At 38.8% G+C, this 20,487-nt stretch overlaps 1 protein-coding gene across 1 annotated transcript in view; it reads right to left on the bottom strand.

Annotated features, from left to right (window-relative positions):
- LOC127928999 (DNA topoisomerase 3-alpha-like) overlaps positions 1–20,487 on the bottom strand; it is a 79,086-nt gene that overhangs the window by 50,901 nt on the left and 7,698 nt on the right.

The following is a 20,487-nucleotide window of genomic DNA, read 5'->3' on the forward strand; positions in this document are numbered from 1 at the left end:
CTGTTTAATCAGTATATAGCTGTGTGAACTGACTGTTTAATCAGTATATAGCTGTGTGAACTGACTGTTTAATCAGTATATAGCTGACTGTTTAATCAGTATATGTGAACTGACTGTTTAATCAGTATATAGCTGTGTGAACTGACTGTTTAATCAGTATATAGCTGTGTGAACTGACTGTTTAATCAGTATATAGCTGTGTGAACTGACTGTGTCAGTATAACTGAACTGTTTAATCAGTATATAGCTGTGTGAACTGACTGTTTAATCAGTATATAGACTGTTTAATCAGTATATGTGAACTGACTGTTTAATCAGTATATAGCTGTGTGAACTGACTGTTTAATCAGTATATAGCTGTGTGAACTGACTGTTTAATCAGTATATAGCTGACTGTTTAATCAGTATAAGCTGTGAACTGACTGTTTAATCAGTATATAGCTGTGTGAACTGACTGTTTAATCAGTATATAGCTGTGTGTGAACTGACTGTTTAATCAGTATATAGCTGTGTGAACTGACTGTTTAATCAGTATATAGCTGTGTGAACTGACTGTTTAATCAGTATATAGCTGTGTGAACTGACTGTTTAATCAGTATATAGCTGTGTGAACTGACTGTTTAATCAGTATATAGCTGTGTGAACTGACTGTTTAATCAGAACTGACTGTTTAATCAGTATATAGCTGTGTGTGAACTGACTGTTTAATCAGTATATAGCTGTGTGAACTGACTGTTTAATCAGTATATAGCTGTGCTGACTGTTTAATCAGAACTGTTTAATCTGTTTAACTGACTGTTTAATCAGTATATAGCTGACTGTCAGAACTGACTGTTTAATCAGTATATAGCTGTGTGAACTGACTGTTTAATCAGTATATAGCTGTGTGAACTGACTGTTTAATCAGTATATAGCTGTGTGAACTGACTGTTTAATCAGTATATAGCTGTGTGAACTGACTGTTTAATCAGTATATAGCTGTGTGAACTGACTGTTTAATCAGTATATAGCTGTGTGAACTGACTGTTTAATCAGTATATAGCTGTGTGAACTGACTGTTTAATCAGTATATAGCTGTGTGAACTGACTGTTTAATCAGTATATAGCTGTGTGAACTGACTGTTTAATCAGTATATAGCTGTATGTGAACTGACTGTTTAATCAGTATATAGCTGTGTGAACTGACTGTTTAATCAGTATCAGTATATAGCTGTGTGAACTGACTGTTTAATCAGTATATAGCTGTGTGAACTGACTGTTTAATCAGTATATGAACTGAGTTTAATCTGTGTGAACTGACTGTTTAATCAGTATATAGCTGTGTGAACTGACTGTTTAATCAGTATATAGCTGTGTGAACTGACTGTTTAATCAGTATATAGCTGTGTGAACTGACTGTTTAATCAGTATATACTGACTGTTTAATCAGTATATAGCTGTGTGAACTGACTGTTTAATCAGTATATAGCTGTGTGAACTGACTGTTTAATCAGTATATAGCTGTGTGAACTGACTGTTTAATCAGTATATAGCTGTGTGAACTGACTGTTTAATCAGTATATAGCTGTGTGAACTGACTGTTTAATCAGTATATAGCTGTGTGAACTGACTGTTTAATCAGTATATAGCTGTGTGAACTGACTGTTTAATCAGTATATATAGCTGCTGTGAACTGACTGTTTAATCAGTATATATGAACTGACTGTTTAATCAGCTGTGTGAACTGACTGTTTAATCAGTATATAGCTGTGTGAACTGACTGTTTAATCAGTATATAGCTGACTGTCAGTATAACTGACTGTTTAATCAGTATATAGCTGTGTGAACTGACTGTTTAATCAGTATATAGCTGTGTGAACTGACTGTTTAATCAGTATATAGCTGTGTGAACTGACTGTTTAATCAGTATATAGCTGTGTGAACTGACTGTTTAATCAGTATATAGCTGTGTGAACTGACTGTTTAATCAGTATATAGCTGTGTGAACTGACTGTTTAATCAGTATATAGCTGTGTGAACTGACTGTTTAATCAGTATATAGCTGTGTGAACTGACTGTTTAATCAGTATATAGCTGTGTGAACTGACTGTTTAATCAGTATATAGCTGTTTAATGTGAACTGAACTGACTGTTTAATCAGTATATAGCTGTGTGTGAACTGACTGTTTAATAGCAGTACTGTTTAATCAGCTAGCTGTGTGAACTGACTGTTTAATCAGTATATAGCTGTGTGAACTGACTGTTTAATCAGTATATAGCTGTGTGAACTGACTGTTTAATCAGTATATAGCTGTGTGAACTGACTGTTTAATCAGTATATAGCTGTGTGAACTGACTGTTTAATCAGTATATATGAACTGCTGTGAACTGACTGTTTAATCAGTATATAGCTGTGTGAACTGACTGTTTAATCAGTATATAGCTGTGTGAACTGACTGTTTAATCAGTATATAGCTGTGTGAACTGACTGTTTAATCAGTATATAGCTGTGTGAACTGACTGTTTAATCAGTATATAGCTGTGTGAACTGACTGAACTGACTGTTTAATCAGTATATAGCTGTGTGAACTGACTGTTTAATCAGTATATAGCTGTGTGAACTGACTGTTTAATCAGTATATAGCTGTGTGAACTGACTGTTTAATCAGTATATAGCTGTGTGAACTGACTGTTTAATCAGTATATAGCTGTGAACTGACTGTTTAATCAGTATATAGCTGTGTGAACTGACTGTTTAATCAGTATATAGCTGTGTGAACTGACTGTTTAATCAGTATATAGACTGTTTAATCTGTGTGAACTGACTGTTTAATCAGTATATAGCTGTGTGAACTGACTGTTTAATCAGTATATAGCTGTGTGAACTGACTGTTTAATCAGTATATAGCTGTGTGAACTGACTGTTTAATCAGTATATAGCTGTGTGAACTGACTGTTTAATCAGTATATATGAACTGACTGTTTAATCAGTATATAGCTGTGTGTGAACTGACTGTTTAATCAGTATATAGCTGTGTGAACTGACTGTTTAATCAGTATAATCAGTTTATCAGTATATAGCTGTGTGAACTGACTGTTTAATCAGTATATAGCTGTGTGAACTGACTGTTTAATCAGTATATAGCTGTGTGAACTGACTGTTTAATCAGTATATAGCTGTGTGTATATACTGACTGTTTAATCAGTATATAGCTGTGTGAACTGACTGTTTAATCAGTATATATGAACTGACTGCAGTATATAGCTGTGTGAACTGACTGTTTAATCAGTATATAGCTGTGTGAACTGACTGTTTAATCAGTATATAGCTGTGTGTGATAGCTGTGTGTGAACTGACTGTTTAATCAGTATGACTGTTTAATCAGTATATAGCTGTGTGAACTGACTGTTTAATCAGTATATAGCTGTGTGAACTGACTGTTTAATCAGTATATAGCTGTGTGAACTGACTGTTTAATCAGTATATAGCTGTGTGAACTGACTGTTTAATCAGAACTGACTGTTTAATAGTATATAGCTGTGTGAACTGACTGTTTAATCAGTATATAGCTGTGTGAACTGTACTGTTTAATCAGTATATAGCTGTGTGAACTGACTGTTTAATCAGTATATAGCTGTGTGAACTGACTGTTTAATCAGTATATAGCTGTGTGAACTGACTGTTTAATCAGTATATAGCTGTGTGAACTGACTGTTTAATCAGTATATAGCTGTGTGAACTGACTGTTTAATCAGTATATAGCTGTGTGAACTGACTGTTTAATCAGTATATAGCTGTGTGAACTGACTGTTTAATCAGTTTAATATAGCTGTGTGAACTGACTGTTTAATCAGTATATAGCTGTGTGAACTGACTGTTTAATCAGTATATAGCTGTGTGAACTGACTGTTTAATCAGTATATAGCTGTGTGAACTGACTGTTTAATCAGTATATAGCTGTGTGAACTGACTGTTTAATCAGTATATAGCTGTGTGAACTGACTGTTTAATCAGTATATAGCTGTGTGAACTGACTGTTTAATCAGTATATATGTTTAAGCTGTTTAATCAGTATATAGTGTGAACTGACTGTTTAATCAGTATATAGCTGTGTGAACTGACTGTTTAATCAGTATATAGCTGTGTGAACTGACTGTTTAATCAGTATATAGCTGTGTGAACTGACTGTTTAATCAGTATATAGCTGTGTGAACTGACTGTTTAATCAGTATATAGCTGTTTAATCAGTGTGTGAACTGACTGTTTAATCAGTATATAGCTGTGTGAACTGACTGTTTAATCAGTATATAGCTGTGTGAACTGACTGTTTAATCAGTATATAGCTGTGTGAACTGACTGTTTAATCAGTATATAGCTGTGTGAACTGACTGTTTAATCAGTATATAGCTGTGTGAACTGACTGTTTAATCAGTATATAGCTGTGTGAACTGACTGTTTAATCAGTATATAGCTGTGTGAACTGACTGTTTAATCAGTATATAGCTGTGTGAACTGACTGTTTAATCAGTATATAGCTGTGTGAACTGACTGTTTAATCAGTATATAGCTGTGTGTGACTGTTTAACAGTATGAGCTGTTTAACTGACTGTTTAGTATATAGCTGTGTGAACTGACTGTTTAATCAGTATATAGCTGTGTGAACTGACTGTTTAATCAGTATATAGCTGTGTGAACTGACTGTTTAATCAGTATATAGCTGTGTGAACTGACTGTTTAATCAGTATATAGCTGACTGTTTGTGAACTGACTGTTTAATCAGTATATAGCTGTGTGAACTGACTGTTTAATCAGTATATAGCTGTGTGAACTGACTGTTTAATCAGTATGAACTGAGTTTAATCAGTATATAGCTGTGTGAACTGACTGTTTAATGTATTTGTGTGAAATCAGTATATAGCTGTGTGTGAACTGACTGTTTAATCAGTATATAGCTGTGTGAACTGACTGTTTAATCAGTATATAGCTGTGTGAACTGACTGTTTAATCAGTATATAGCTGTGTGAACTGACTGTTTAATCAGTATATAGCTGTGTGAACTGACTGTTTAATCAGTATATAGCTGTGTGAACTGACTGTTTAATCAGTATATAGCTGTGTGAACTGACTGTTTAATCAGTATATAGCTGTGTGAACTGACTGTTTAATCAGTATATAGCTGTGTGAACTGACTGTTTAATGACTGTTTAATCAGTATATAGCTGTGTGTGTTTAAACTGACTGTTTAATCAGTATATAGCTGTGTGAACTGACTGTTTAATCAGTATATAGCTGTGAACTGACTGTTTAATCAGTATATAGCTGTGTGAACTGACTGTTTAATCAGTATATAGCTGTGTGAACTGACTGTTTAATCAGTATATAGCTGTGTGAACTGACTGTTTAATCAGTATATAGCTGTGTGAACTGACTGTTTAATCAGTATATAGCTGTGTGTGAACTGACTGTTTAATCAGTATATAGCTGTGTGAACTGACTGTTTAATCAGTATATAGAACTGACTGTGAACTGACTGACTGTTTAATCAGTATATAGCTGTGTGAACTGACTGTTTAATCAGTATATAGCTGTATATAGTGTGAACTGACTGTTTAATCAGTATATAGCTGTGTGAACTGACTGTTTAATCAGTATATAGCTGTGTGAACTGACTGTTTAATCAGTATATAGCTGTGTGAACTGACTGTTTAATCAGTATATAGCTGTGTGAACTGACTGTTTAATCAGTATATAGCTGTGTGAACTGACTGTTTAATCAGTATATAGCTGTGTGAACTGACTGTTTAATCAGTATATAGCTGTGAACTGACTGTTTAATGAACTGTGTGAACTGACTGTTTAATGACTGTTTAATCAGTATATAGCTGTTTGTGAACTGACTGTTTAATCAGTATATAGCTGTGTGAACTGACTGTTTAATCAGTATATAGCTGTGTGAACTGACTGTTTAATCAGTATATAGCTGTGTGAACTGACTGTTTAATCAGTATATAGCTGTGTGAACTGACTGTTTAATCAGTATATGAACTGACTGTTTAATCAGTATATAGCTGTGTGAACTGACTGTTTAATCAGTATATAGCTGTGTGAACTGACTGTTTAATCAGTATATAGCTGTGTGAACTGACTGTTTAATCAGTATATAGCTGTGTGAACTGACTGTTTAATCAGTATATAGCTGTGTGAACTGACTGTTTAATCAGTATATAGCTGTGTGAACTGACTGTTTAATCAGTATATAGCTGTGTGAACTGACTGTTTAATCAGTATATAGCTGTGTGTGAACTGACTGTTTAATCAGTATATAGAACTGACTGTTTAATCAGTATAAGCTGACTGTTTAATCAGTATATATGAACTGACTGTTTAATCAGTATATAGTGTGAACTGACTGTTTAATCAGTATATAGCTGTGTGAACTGACTGTTTAATCAGTATATATATAGTTTAATCAGTATATAGCTGTGTGAACTGACTGTTTAATCAGTATACTGAGTTTAATCAGTATATAGCTGTGTGAACTGACTGTTTAATCAGTATATAGCTGTGTGAACTGACTGTTTAATCAGTATATAGCTGTGTGAACTGACTGTTTAATCAGTATATAGCTGTGTGAACTGACTGTTTAATCAGTATATAGCTGTGTGAACTGACTGTTTAATCAGTATATAGCTGTGTGAACTGACTGTTTAATCAGTATATAGCTGTGTGAACTGACTGTTTAATCAGTATATAGCTGTGTGAACTGACTGTTTAATCAGTATATAGCTGTGTGAACTGACTGTTTAATCAGTATATAGCTGTGTGAACTGACTGTTTAATCAGTATATAGCTGTGTGAACTGACTGTTTAATCAGTATATAGCTGTGTGAACTGACTGTTTAATCAGTATATAGCTGTGTGAACTGACTGTTTAATCAGTATATAGCTGTGTGAACTGACTGTTTAATCAGTATATAGCTGTGAACTGACTGTTTAATCACTGTTTAATCTGTTTAATCAGTATATAGCTGTGTGAACTGACTGTTTAATCAGTATATAGCTGTGTGAACTGACTGTTTAATCAGTATATAGCTGTGTGTGAATCAGTATATAGCTGACTGTTTAATCAGTATATAGCTGTGTGAACTGACTGTTTAATCAGTATATAGCTGTGTGAACTGACTGTTTAATCAGTATATAGCTGTGTGAACTGACTGTTTAATCAGTATATAGCTGTGTGAACTGTGTTTAATCAGAACTGACTGTTTAATCAGTATATAGCTGTGTGAACTGACTGTTTAATCAGTATATAGCTGTGTGAAGCTGTGTGAACTGACTGTTTAATCAGTATATAGCTGTGTGAACTGACTGTTTAATCAGTATATAGCTGTGTGAACTGACTGTTTAATCAGTATATAGCTGTGTGAACTGACTGTTTAATCAGTATATAGCTGTGTGAACTGACTGTTTAATCAGTATATAGCTGTGTGAACTGACTGTTTAATCAGTATATAGCTGTGTGAACTGACTGTTTAATCAGTATATAGCTGTGTGAACTGACTGTTTAATCAGTATATAGCTAGTGTGAACTGACTGTTTAATCAGTATATAGCTGTGTGAACTGACTGTTTAATCAGTATATAGCTGTGTGAACTGACTGTTTTTAATCAGTATATAGCTGTGTGAACTGACTGTTTAATCAGTATATAGCTGTTTAATCAGTATATAGCTGTGTGAACTGACTGTTTAATCAGTATATAGCTGTGTGAACTGACTGTTTAATCAGTATATAGCTGTGTGAACTGACTGTTTAATCAGTATAATCAGTATATAGCTGTGTGAACTGACTGTTTAATCAGTATATAGCTGTGTGAACTGACTGTTTAATCAGTATATAGCTGTGTGAACTGACTGTTTAATCAGTATATAGCTGTGTGAACTGACTGTTTAATCAGTATATAGCTGTGTGAACTGACTGTTTAATCAGTATATAGCTGTGTGTGAACTGACTGTTTAATCAGTATATAGCTGTGTGAACTGACTGTTTAATCAGTATATAGCTGTGTGAACTGACTGTTTAATCAGTATATAGCTGTGTGAACTGACTGTTTAATCAGTATAGTATATAGCTGTTTAATCAGTATATAGTGTGAACTGACTGTTTAATCAGTATATAGCTGTGTGAACTGACTGTTTAATCAGTATATAGCTGTGTGAACTGACTGTTTAATCAGTATATAGTGAACTGACTGTTTAATCAGTATATAGCTGTGTGAACTGACTGTTTAATCAGTATATAGCTGTGTGAACTGACTGTTTAATCAGTATATAGCTGTGTGAACTGACTGTTTAATCAGTATATAGCTGTGTGAACTGACTGTTTAATCAGTATATAGCTGTTTAATCAGTATATGTGTGAACTGACTGTTTAATCAGTATATAGCTGTGACTGAACTGACTGACTGTTTAATCAGTATATAGCTGTGTGAACTGACTGTTTAATCAGTATATAGCTGTGTGAACTGACTGTTTAATCAGTATATAGCTGTGTGAACTGACTGTTTAATCAGTATATAGCTGTGTGAACTGACTGTTTAATCAGTATATAGCTGTGTGAACTGACTGTTTAATCAGTATATAGCTGTGTGAACTGACTGTTTAATCAGTATATAGCTGTGTGAACTGACTGTTTAATCAGTATATAGCTGTGTGAACTGACTGTTTAATCAGTATATAGCTGTGTGAACTGACTGTTTTAATGAACTGACTGTGTTTAATCAGTATATAGCTGTGTGAACTGACTGTTTAATCAGTATATAGCTGTGAACTGACTGTTTAATCAGTATATAGCTATAGCTGTGAACTGACTGTTTAATCAGTATATAGCTGTGTGAACTGACTGTTTAATCAGTATATATACTGACTGTTTAATCAGTATATAGCTGTGTGTGAACTGACTGTTTAATCAGTATATAGCTGTGTGAACTGACTGTTTAATCAGTATATAGCTGTGTGAACTGACTGTTTAATCAGTATATAGCTGTGTGAACTGACTGTTTAATCAGTATATAGCTGTGTGTGAACTGACTGTTTAATCAGTATATAGCTGTGAACTGACTGTTTAATCAGTATATAGCTGTGTGAACTGACTGTTTAATCAGTATATAGCTGTGTGAACTGACTGTTTAATCAGTATATAGCTGTGTGAACTGACTGTTTAATCAGTATATAGCTGTGTGAACTGACTGTTTAATCAGTATATAGCTGTGTGAACTGACTGTTTAATCAGTATATAGCTGTGTGAACTGACTGTTTAATCAGTATATAGCTGTGTGAACTGACTGTTTAATCAGTATATACTGCTGTTTAATCAGTATATGTGTGAACTGACTGTTTAATCAGTATATAGCTGTGTGAACTGACTGTTTAATCAGTATATAGCTGTGTGAACTGACTGTTTAATCAGTATATAGCTGTGTGAACTGACTGTTTAATCAGTATATACTGACTGTTTAATCAGTATATAGCTGACTGTTTAATCAGAACTGACTGTTTAATCAGTAGCTGTGTGAACTGACTGTTTAATCAGTATATAGTGTGTGAACTGACTGTTTAATCAGTATATAGCTGTGTGTGAACTGACTGTTTAATCAGTATATAGCTGTGTGAACTGACTGTTTAATCAGTATATAGCTGTGTGAACTGACTGTTTAATCAGTATATAGCTGTGTGAACTGACTGTTTAATCAGTATATAGCTGTTGACTGTTTAATCAGTATATAGCTGTGTGAACTGACTGTTTAATCAGTTTAATCAGTATATAGCTGTGTGAACTGACTGTTTAATCAGTATATAGCTGTGTGAACTGACTGTTTAATCAGTATATAGCTGTGTGAACTGACTGTTTAATCAGTATATAGCTGTGTGAACTGACTGTTTAATCAGTATAGCTGTGTGTGAACTGACTGTTTAATCAGTATATAGCTGTGAACTGACTGTTTAATCAGTATATAGCTGTGTGAACTGACTGTTTAATCAGTATATAGCTGTGTGAACTGACTGTTTAATCAGTATATAGCTGTGTGAACTGACTGTTTAATCAGTATATAGCTGTGTGAACTGACTGTTTAATCAGTATATAGCTGTGTGTGAACTGACTGTTTAATCAGTATATAGCTGTGTGAACTGACTGTTTACTATAGCTGTTTAATCAGTATATAGCTGTGTGAACTGACTGTTTAATCAGTATATAGCTGTGTGAACTGACTGTTTAATCAGTATATAGCTGTGTGAACTGACTGTTTAATCAGTATATAGCTGTGTGAACTGACTGTTTAATCAGTATATAGCTGTGTGAACTGACTGTTTAATCAGTATATAGCTGTGTGAACTGACTGTTTAATCAGTATATTTGAACTGACTGTTTAATCAGTATATAGCTGTGTGAACTGACTGTTTAATCAGTATATAGCTGTTGAACTGACTGTTTTCTGTGTGAACTTGTTTAATCAGTATATAGCTGTGTGAACACTGTTTAATCAGTATATAGCTGTGTGAACTGGTTAGCCAGTTAGCTGTTGGTTCAGCCACGCTTTGAACTGACTGTTTTGCTGTTGAACTGTTAGCCACGTTTTCTGTATTGGTTAGCCACGTTTAGCTGTTTGGTTAGCCACGTTTCTGTTTGGTTAGCCACGTTTCTGTTTGGTTAGCCATAGCTTTCTGACTGTTTTCAGGTTAGCCACTGACTGGTTCTGTTTGGTTAGCCACGTTTCTGTTTGGTTAGCCACGGTTCTGTTTGGTTAGCCACGTTTCTGTTTGGTTAGCCACGTTTCTGTTTGGTTAGCCACGTTTCTGTTTGGTTAGCCACGTTTCTGTTTGGTTAGCCACGTTTCTGTTTGGTTAGCCACGTTTCTGTTTGGTTAGCCACGTTTCTGTTAGGTTAGCCACGTTTCTGTTTGGTTAGCTACGCTTCTGTTAGCCACGTTTCTGTTTGGTTAGCCACGTTTCTGTTAGGTTAGCCACGTTTCTGTTAGGTTAGCCACGTTTCTGTTAGGTTAGCCACGTTTGTTTGGTTAGCCACGTTTCTGTTAGGTTAGCCACATTTCTGTTTGGTTAGCCACGTTTCTGTTAGCCACGTTTCTGTTAGGTTAGCCACGTTTCTGTTAGGTTAGCCACATTTGTGTTTGGTTAGCCACGTTTCTGTTTGGTTAGCCACGTTTCTGTTAGCCACATTTCTGTTAGGTTAGCCACGTTTCTGTTAGGTTAGCCACGTTTCTGTTAGGTTAGCCACGTTTCTGTTAGGTTAGCCACGTTTCTGTTAGGTTAGCCACATTTCTGTTAGGTTAGCCACATTTCTGTTTGGTTAGCCACGTTTCTGTTAGCCACATTTCTGTTAGGTTAGCCACGTTTCTGTTAGGTTAGCCACATTTCTGTTAGCCACGTTTCTGTTAGGTTAGCCACGTTTCTGTTAGCCACGTTTCTGTTAGGTTAGCCACGTTTCTGTTAGCCACGTTTCTGTTAGGTTAGCCACATTTCTGTTTGGTTAGCCACGTTTCTGTTAACCACGTTTCTGTTAGGTTAGCCACGTTTCTGTTAGGTTAGCCACATTTCTGTTTGGTTAGCCACGTTTCTGTTAGCCACATTTCTGTTAGGTTAGCCACGTTTCTGTTTGGTTAGCCACGTTTCTGTTTGGTTAGCCACGTTTCTGTTTGGTTAGCCACGTTTCTGTTAGGTTAGCCACGTTTCTGTTAGGTTAGCCACGTTTCTGTTTGGTTAGCCACGTTTCTGTTAGGTTAGCCACGTTTCTGTTTGGTTAGCCACGTTTCTGTTTGGTTAGCCACGTTTCTGTTAGGTTAGCCACGTTTCTGTTTGGTTAGCTACGCTTCTGTTAGCCACGTTTCTGTTAGGTTAGCCACATTTCTGTTTGGTTAGCCACGTTTCTGTTAGCCACGTTTCTGTTAGGTTAGCCACATTTCTGTTTGGTTAGCCACGTTTCTGTTAGCCACATTTCTGTTAGGTTAGCCACGTTTCTGTTAGGTTAGCCACGTTTCTGTTAGCCACGTTTCTGTTAGGTTAGCCACGTTTCTGTTTGCCACGTTTCTGTTAGGTTAGCCACGTTTCTGTTAGCCACGTTTCTGTTAGCCACGTTTCTGTTAGGTTAGCCACATTTCTGTTAGGTTAGCCACATTTCTGTTTGGTTAGACACGTTTCTGTTTGGTTAGCCACGTTTCTGTTTGGTTAGCCACGTTTCTGTTAGGTTAGCCACGTTTCTATTAGGTTAGCTACGTTTCTGTTAGGTAAGCCACGTTTCTGTTAGGTAAGCCACGTTTCTGTTAGGTTAGCCACGTTTCTGTTAGCCACGTTTCTGTTAGGTTAGCCACGTTTCTGTTAGGTTAGCCACATTTCTATTTGGTTAGCCACGTTTCTATTTGGTTAGCCACGTTTCTGTTAGGTTAGCCACGTTTCTGTTTGGTTAGCCACGTTTCTGTTAGCCACGCTTCTGTTAGGTTAGCCACGTTTCTGTTAGCCACGTTTCTGTTAGCCACGTTTCTGTTAGCCACGCTTCTGTTAGGTAGAAGATATCATTAGCATCATGTAGCCATAGACTACTGTGTAGTTCCCATTTAACTCTATCGGAAAAAGGTTAGCATCATGTAGCCATAGACTACTGTGTAGTTCCCATTTAACTCTATCAGAAGAAGGTTAGCATCATGTAGCCATAGACTACTGTGTAGTTCCCATTTAACTCTATCGGAAAAAGGTTAGCATCATGTAGCCATAGACTACTGTGTAGTTCCCATTTAACTCTATCAGAAGGTTAGCATCATGTAGCCATAGACTACTGTGTAGTTCCCATTTAACTCTATCGGAAGAAGGTTAGCATCATGTAGCCATAGACTACTGTGTAGTTCCCATTTAACTCTATCGGAAGAAGGTTAGCATCATGTAGCCATAGACTACTGTGTAGTTCCCATTTAACTCTATCAGAAGGTTAGCATCATGTAGCCATAGACTACTGTGTAGTTCCCATTTAACTCTATCAGAAGAAGGTTAGCATCATGTAGCCATAGACTACTGTGTAGTTCCCATTTAACTCTATCAGAAGGTTAGCATCATGTAGCCATAGACTACTGTGTAGTTCCCATTTAACTCTATCAGAAGAAGGTTAGCATCATGTAGCCATAGACTACTGTGTAGTTCCCATTTAACTCTATCAGAAGGTTAGCATCATGTAGCCATAGACTACTGTCTAGATCCCATTTAACTCTATCAGAAGGTTAGCATCATGTAGCCATAGACTACTGTGTAGTTCCCATTTAACTCTATCAGAAGAAGGTTAGCATCATGTAGCCATAGACTACTGTGTAGTTCCCATTTAACTCTATCAGAAGGTTAGCATCATGTAGCCATAGACTACTGTCTAGATCCCATTTAACTCTATCAGAAGGTTAGCATCATGTAGCCATAGACTACTGTGTAGTTCCCATTTAACTCTATCAGAAGGTTAGCATCATGTAGCCATAGACTACTGTGTAGTTCCCATTTAACTCTATCAGAAGGTTAGCATCATGTAGCCATAGACTACTGTGTAGTTCCCATTTAACTCTATCAGAAGGTTAGCATCATGTAGCCATAGACTACTGTGTAGTTCCCATTTAACTCTATCAGAAGGTTAGCATCATGTAGCCATAGACTACTGTCTAGATCCCATTTAACTCTATCAGAAGGTTAGCATCATGTAGCCATAGACTACTGTCTAGATCCCATTTAACTCTATCAGAAGGTTAGCATCATGTAGCCATAGACTACTGTGTAGTTCCCATTTAACTCTATCAGAAGAAGGTTAGCATCATGTAGCCAGAGACTACTGTGTAGTTCCCATTTAACTCTATCAGAAGGTTAGCATCATGTAGCCATAGACTACTGTGTAGTTCCCATTTAACTCTATCAGAAGGTTAGCATCATGTAGCCATAGACTACTGTGTAGTTCCCATTTAACTCTATCAGAAGGTTAGCATCATGTAGCCATAGACTACTGTGTAGTTCCCATTTAACTCTATCAGAAGGTTAGCATCATGTAGCCATAGACTACTGTCTAGATCCCATTTAACTCTATCAGAAGAAGGTTAGCATCATGTAGCCATAGACTACTGTGTAGTTCCCATTTAACTCTACCAGAGTTAGCATTAGCATCATGTAGCCATAGACTACTGTGTAGTTCCCATTTAACTCTATCAGAAGGTTAGCATCATGTAGCCATAGACTACTGTGTAGTTCCCATTTAACTCTATCAGAAGGTTAGCATCATGTAGCCATAGACTACTGTGTAGTTCCCATTTAACTCTATCAGAAGAAGGTTAGCATCATGTAGCCATAGACTACTGTGTAGATCCCATTTAACTCTATCAGAAGGTTAGCATCATGTAGCCAGAGACTACTGTGTAGTTCCCATTTAACTCTATCGGAAGGTTAGCATCATGTAGCCATAGACTACTGTGTAGTTCCCATTTAACTCTATCGGAAGGTTAGCATCATGTAGCCATAGACTACTGTGTAGTTCCCATTTAACTCTATCAGAAGAAGGTTAGCATCATGTAGCCATAGACTACTGTGTAGTTCCCATTTAACTCTATCAGAAGGTTAGCATCATGTAGCCATAGACTACTGTGTAGTTCCCATTTAACTCTATCAGAAGGTTAGCATCATGTAGCCATAGACTACTGTCTAGATCCCATTTAACTCTATCAGAAGGTTAGCATCATGTAGCCATAGACTACTGTCTAGATCCCATTTAACTCTATCAGAGTTAGCATTAGCATCATGTAGCCATAGACTACTGTGTAGTTCCCATTTAACTCTATCAGAAGAAGGTTAGCATCATGTAGCCATAGACTACTGTGTAGTTCCCATTTAACTCTATCAGAAGAAGGTTAGCATCATGTAGCCATAGACTACTGTCTAGTTCCCATTTAACTCTATCAGAAGGTTAGCATCATGTAGCCATAGACTACTGTGTAGATCCCATTTAACTCTATCAGAAGAAGGTTAGCATCATGTAGCCATAGACTACTGTCTAGATCCCATTTAACTCTATCAGAAGGTTAGCATCATGTAGCCATAGACTACTGTGTAGTTCCCATTTAACTCTATCAGAAGGTTAGCATCATGTAGCCATAGACTACTGTGTAGATCCCATTTAACTCTATCAGAAGAAGGTTAGCATCATGTAGCGATAGACTACTGTGTAGATCCCATTTAACTCTATCAGAAGGTTAGCATCATGTAGCCATAGACTACTGTCTAGATCCCATTTAACTCTATCAGAAGGTTAGCATCATGTAGCCATAGACTACTGTGTAGATCCCAATTAACTCTATCAGAAGGTTAGCATCATGTAGCCATAGACTACTGTCTAGATCCCATTTAACTCTATCAGAAGGTTAGCATCATGTAGCCATAGACTACTGTGTAGTTCCCATTTAACTCTATCAGAAGAAGGTTAGCATCATGTAGCGATAGACTACTGTGTAGATCCCATTTAACTCTATCGGAAGAAGGTTAGCATCATGTAGCCATAGACTACTGTGTAGATCCCATTTAACTCTATCAGAAGGTTAGCATCATGTAGCCATAGACTACTGTGTAGTTCCCATTTAACTCTATCAGAAGGTTAGCATCATGTAGCCATAGACTACTGTGTAGATCCCATTTAACTCTATCAGAAGAAGGTTAGCATCATGTAGCCATAGACTACTGTGTAGATCCCATTTAACTCTATCAGAAGGTTAGCATCATGTAGCCATAGACTACTGTGTAGTTCCCATTTAACTCTATCAGAAGAAGGTTAGCATCATGTAGCGATAGACTACTGTGTAGTTCCCTTTAACTCTATCGGAAGAAGGTTAGCATCATGTAGCCAGAGACTACTGTGTAGATCCCATTTAACTCTATCAGAAGGTTAGCATCATGTAGCCATAGACTACTGTGTAGATCCCATTTAACTCTATCAGAAGAAGGTTAGCATCATGTAGCCATAGACTACTGTCTAGATCCCATTTAACTCTATCAGAAGGTTAGCATCATGTAGCCATAGACTACTGTCTAGTTCCCATTTAACTCTATCAGAAGAAGGTTAGCATCATGTAGCCAGAGACTACTGTGTAGTTCCCATTTAACTCTATCAGAAGGTTAGCATTAGCATCATGTAGCCATAGACTACTGTGTAGATCCCATTTAACTCTATCAGAAGGTTAGCATCATGTAGCCATAGACTACTGTCTAGATCCCATTTAACTCTATCAGAAGGTTAGCATTAGCATCATGTAGCCATAGACTACTGTGTAGATCCCATTTAACTCTATCAGAAGAAGGTTAGCATCATGTAGCCAGAGACTACTGTGTAGTTCCCATTTAACTCTATCAGAAGAAGGTTAGCATCATGTAGCCATAGACTACTGTGTAGTTCCCATTTAACTCTATCAGAAGAAGGTTAGCATCATGTAGCCATAGACTACTGTGTAGATCCCATTTAATTCTATCAGAAGGTTAGCATCATGTAGCCATAGACTACTGTGTAGTTCCCATTTAACTCTATCAGAAGGTTAGCATCATGTAGCCATAGACTACTGTGTAGTTCCCATTTAACTCTATCAGAAGAAGGTTAGCATTAGCATCATGTAGCCATAGACTACTGTGTAGATCCCATTTAACTCTATCAGAAGAAGGTTAGCATCATGTAGCCATAGACTACTGTGTAGTTCCCATTTAACTCTATCAGAAGAAGGTTAGCATCATGTAGCCATAGACTACTGTGTAGTTCCCATTTAACTCTATCAGAGTTAGCATTAGCATCATGTAGCCATAGACTACTGTCTAGATCCCATTTAACTCTATCAGAAGGTTAGCATCATGTAGCCATAGACTACTGTGTAGATCCCATTTAACTCTATCAGAAGGTTAGCATCATGTAGCCATAGACCGGTTCGGTTGGAGCGAGCGGTCGCATTCGCACTTCGCTCTGCAGGTTGTATAACTTTTTCATTACATTTCATTACATTTCATTATAGTACAACGGTTGATTTGTCTAATCTTAGCAATTCTTCTTAGCTAGCTACATAGCCGTCCTTGTATCAGAGATAATTGCATAATTATCGTATTTCGTCGCCCTAACGTAGCCTTCACTGCTATTCGCCCAGGAGCTAGCAAACGCTAGCTAACGCACACAGATTAGCATCACTGTAGTGCTATTCACTCAACTGTACGACTTGATTAGTTTACTGTTAGCTAGCTACATAATCTTAGCCATTCTTCTTAGCTAGCTACATAGCCGTCCTTGTATCAGAGATAATTGCATAATTATCGTATTTCGTATTTCGTCGCCCTAACGTAGCCTTCACTGCTATTCGCCCAGGAGCTAGCAACGCTAGCTAACGCACACAGATTAGCATCACTGTAGTGCTATTCACTCAACTGTACGACTTGATTAGTTCAGTGTTAGCTAGCTACATAGCTGTCTTTGTTTCCAAGATAATTGTGTAGTTTAGTGTGTGTAGCCTTGGAGTGATTATCTTAATTCACTGAGGTTCGCTAGCCAGCTATTTGTCGTCCTTAACGTAGGAGACTCTGCTAGCTAGCCAACAGCTAACAGCTAACAGCTAGCCAACGTCCACTGAATAGAACTCAACAACCCGGTCGCATTCACAGGTAGTATCACATTTTCATTTCATTACAGTACAACGGTTTGATTTGTTTGATCGTAGCTAGCTACATAGCTAGCTACATAGCCGTCTTTGTTTCAAAGATAATTGTGTAGTCTAGACCGATTTCCTAGGTTAGCTAGCCAGCTATTGTCGTTCTTTTAACTCAACGTAACGTAAACAACACTGCTAGCTAGCCAACTAGCCCCGAATAGCAGCACTGTAGAAATTATTACACTCAACGGAACGACTTGATTAGTGTAGTGTCAACAACGCAGCTACTGCCAGCTAGCCTACTTTAGCAGTACTGTATCATTTTAATCATTTTAGTCAATAAGATTCTTGCTACGTAAGCTTAACTTTCTGAACATTCGAGACGTGTTGTCCGCTTGTCATTCCAATTTCCTTGCATTAGCGTAGCCTTTTCTGTAGCCTGTCAACTATGTGTCTGTCTATCCCTGTTCTCTCCTCTCTGCACAGACCATACAAACGCTCCACACCGCGTGGCCGCGACCACCCTAACCTGGTGGTCCCAGCGCGTACGACCCACGTGGAGTTCCAGGTCTCTGGTAGCCTCTGGAACTGCCAATCTGCGGCCAACAAGGCAGAGTTCATCTCAGCCTATGCCTCCCTCCAGTCCCTTGACTTCTTGGCACTGACGGAAACATGGATCACCACAGATAACACTGCTACTCCTACTGCTCTCTCCTCGTCCGCCCACGTGTTCTCGCACACCCCGAGAGCTTCTGGTCAGCGGGGTGGTGGCACCGGGATCCTCATCTCTCCCAAGTGGTCTTTCTCTCTTTCTCCCCTTACCCATCTGTCTATTGCCTCCTTTGAATTCCATGCTGTCACAGTTACCAGCCCTTTCAAGCTTAACATCCTTATCATTTATCGCCCTCCAGGTTCCTCGGAGAGTTCATCAATGAGCTTGATGCCTTGATAAGCTCCTTTCCTGAGGACGGCTCACCTCTCACAGTTCTGGGCGACTTTAACCTCCCCACGTCTACCTTTGACTCATTCCTCTCTGCCTCCTTCTTTCCACTCCTCTCCTCTTTTGACCTCACCCTCTCACCTTCCCCCTACTCACAAGGCAGGCAATACGCTTGACCTCATCTTTACTAGATGCTGTTCTTCCACTAACCTCATTGCAACTCCTCCAAGTCTCCGACCACTACCTTGTATCCTTTTCCCTCTCGCTCTCATCCAACACTTCCCACACTGCCCCTACTCGGATGGTATCGCGCCGTCCCAACCTTCGCTCTCTCTCCCCGCTACTCTCTCCTCTTCCATCCTATCTTCTCTTCCCTCTGCTCAAACTTTCTCCAACCTATCTCCTGATTCTGCCTCCTCAACCCTCCTCTCCTCCCTTACTGCATCCTTTGACTCCCTATGTCCCCTATCCTCCAGGCCGGCTCGGTCCTCCCTCCCGCTCCGTGGCTCGACGACTCATTGCGAGCTCACAGAACAGGGCTCCGGGCAGCCGAGCGGAAATGGAGGAAAACTCGCCTCCCTGCGGACCTGGCATCCTTTCACTCCCTCCTCTCTACATTTTCCTCCTCTGTCTCTGCTGCTAAAGCCACTTTCTACCATTCTAAATTCCAAGCATCTGCCTCTAACCCTAGGAAGCTCTTTGCCACCTTCTCCTCCCTCCTGAATCCTCCCCCCTCCCTCCTCCCTCTCTGCAGATGACTTCGTCAACCATTTTGAAAAGAAGGTCGATGACATCCGATCCTCGTTTGCTAAGTCAAACGACACTGCTGGTTCTGCTCACACTGCCCTACCCTATGCTCTGACCTCTTTCTCCCTCTCTCTCCAGATGAAATCTCGCGTCTTGTGACGGCCGGCCGCCCAACAACCTGCCCGCTTGACCCTATCCCCTCCTCTCTTCTCCAGACCATTTCCGGAGACCTTCTCCCTTACCTCACCTCGCTCATCAACTCATCCCTGACCGCTGGCTACGTCCCTCCCGTCTTCAAGAGAGCGAGAGTTGCACCCCTTCTGAAAAAAACCTACACTCGATCCCTCCGATGTCAACAACTACAGACCAGTATCCCTTCTCTCTTTTCTCTCCAAAACTCTTGAGCGTGCCGTCCTTGGCCAGCTCTACCGCTATCTCTCTCAGAATGACCTTCTTGATCCAAATCAGTCAGGTTTCAAGACTAGTCATTCAACTGAGACTGCTCTTCTCTGTATCACGGAGGCGCTCCGCACTGCTAAAGCTAACTCTCTCTCCTCTGCTCTCATCCTTCTAGACCTATCGGCTGCCTTCGATACTGTGAACCATCAGATCCTCCTCTCCACCCTCTCCGAGTTGGGCATCTCCGGCGCGGCCCACGCTTGGATTGCGTCCTACCTGACAGGTCGCTCCTACCAGGTGGCGTGGCGAGAATCTGTCTCCTCACCACGCGCTCTCACCACTGGTGTCCCCAGGGCTCTGTTCTAGGCCCTCTCTTATTCTCGCTATACACCAAGTCACTTGGCTCTGTCATAACCTCACATGGTCTCTCCTATCATTGCTATGCAGACGACACACAATTAATCTTCTCCTTTCCCCCTTCTGATGACCAGGTGGCGAATCGCATCTCTGCATGTCTGGCAGACATATCAGTGTGGATGACGGATCACCACCTCAAGCTGAACCTCAGCAAGACGGAGCTCCTCTTCCTCCCGGGAAGGACTGCCCGTTCCATGATCTCGCCATCACGGTTGACAACTCCATTGTGTCCTCCTCCCAGAGCGCTAAGAACCTTGGCGTGATCCTGGACAACACCCTGACGTTCTCAACTAACATCAAGGCGGTGTCCCGTT

The sequence above is a fragment of the Oncorhynchus keta genome, unplaced genomic scaffold (genome assembly GCF_023373465.1).
Source record: "Oncorhynchus keta strain PuntledgeMale-10-30-2019 unplaced genomic scaffold, Oket_V2 Un_scaffold_5251_pilon_pilon, whole genome shotgun sequence".
Lineage (NCBI taxonomy): Eukaryota > Metazoa > Chordata > Actinopteri > Salmoniformes > Salmonidae > Oncorhynchus > Oncorhynchus keta.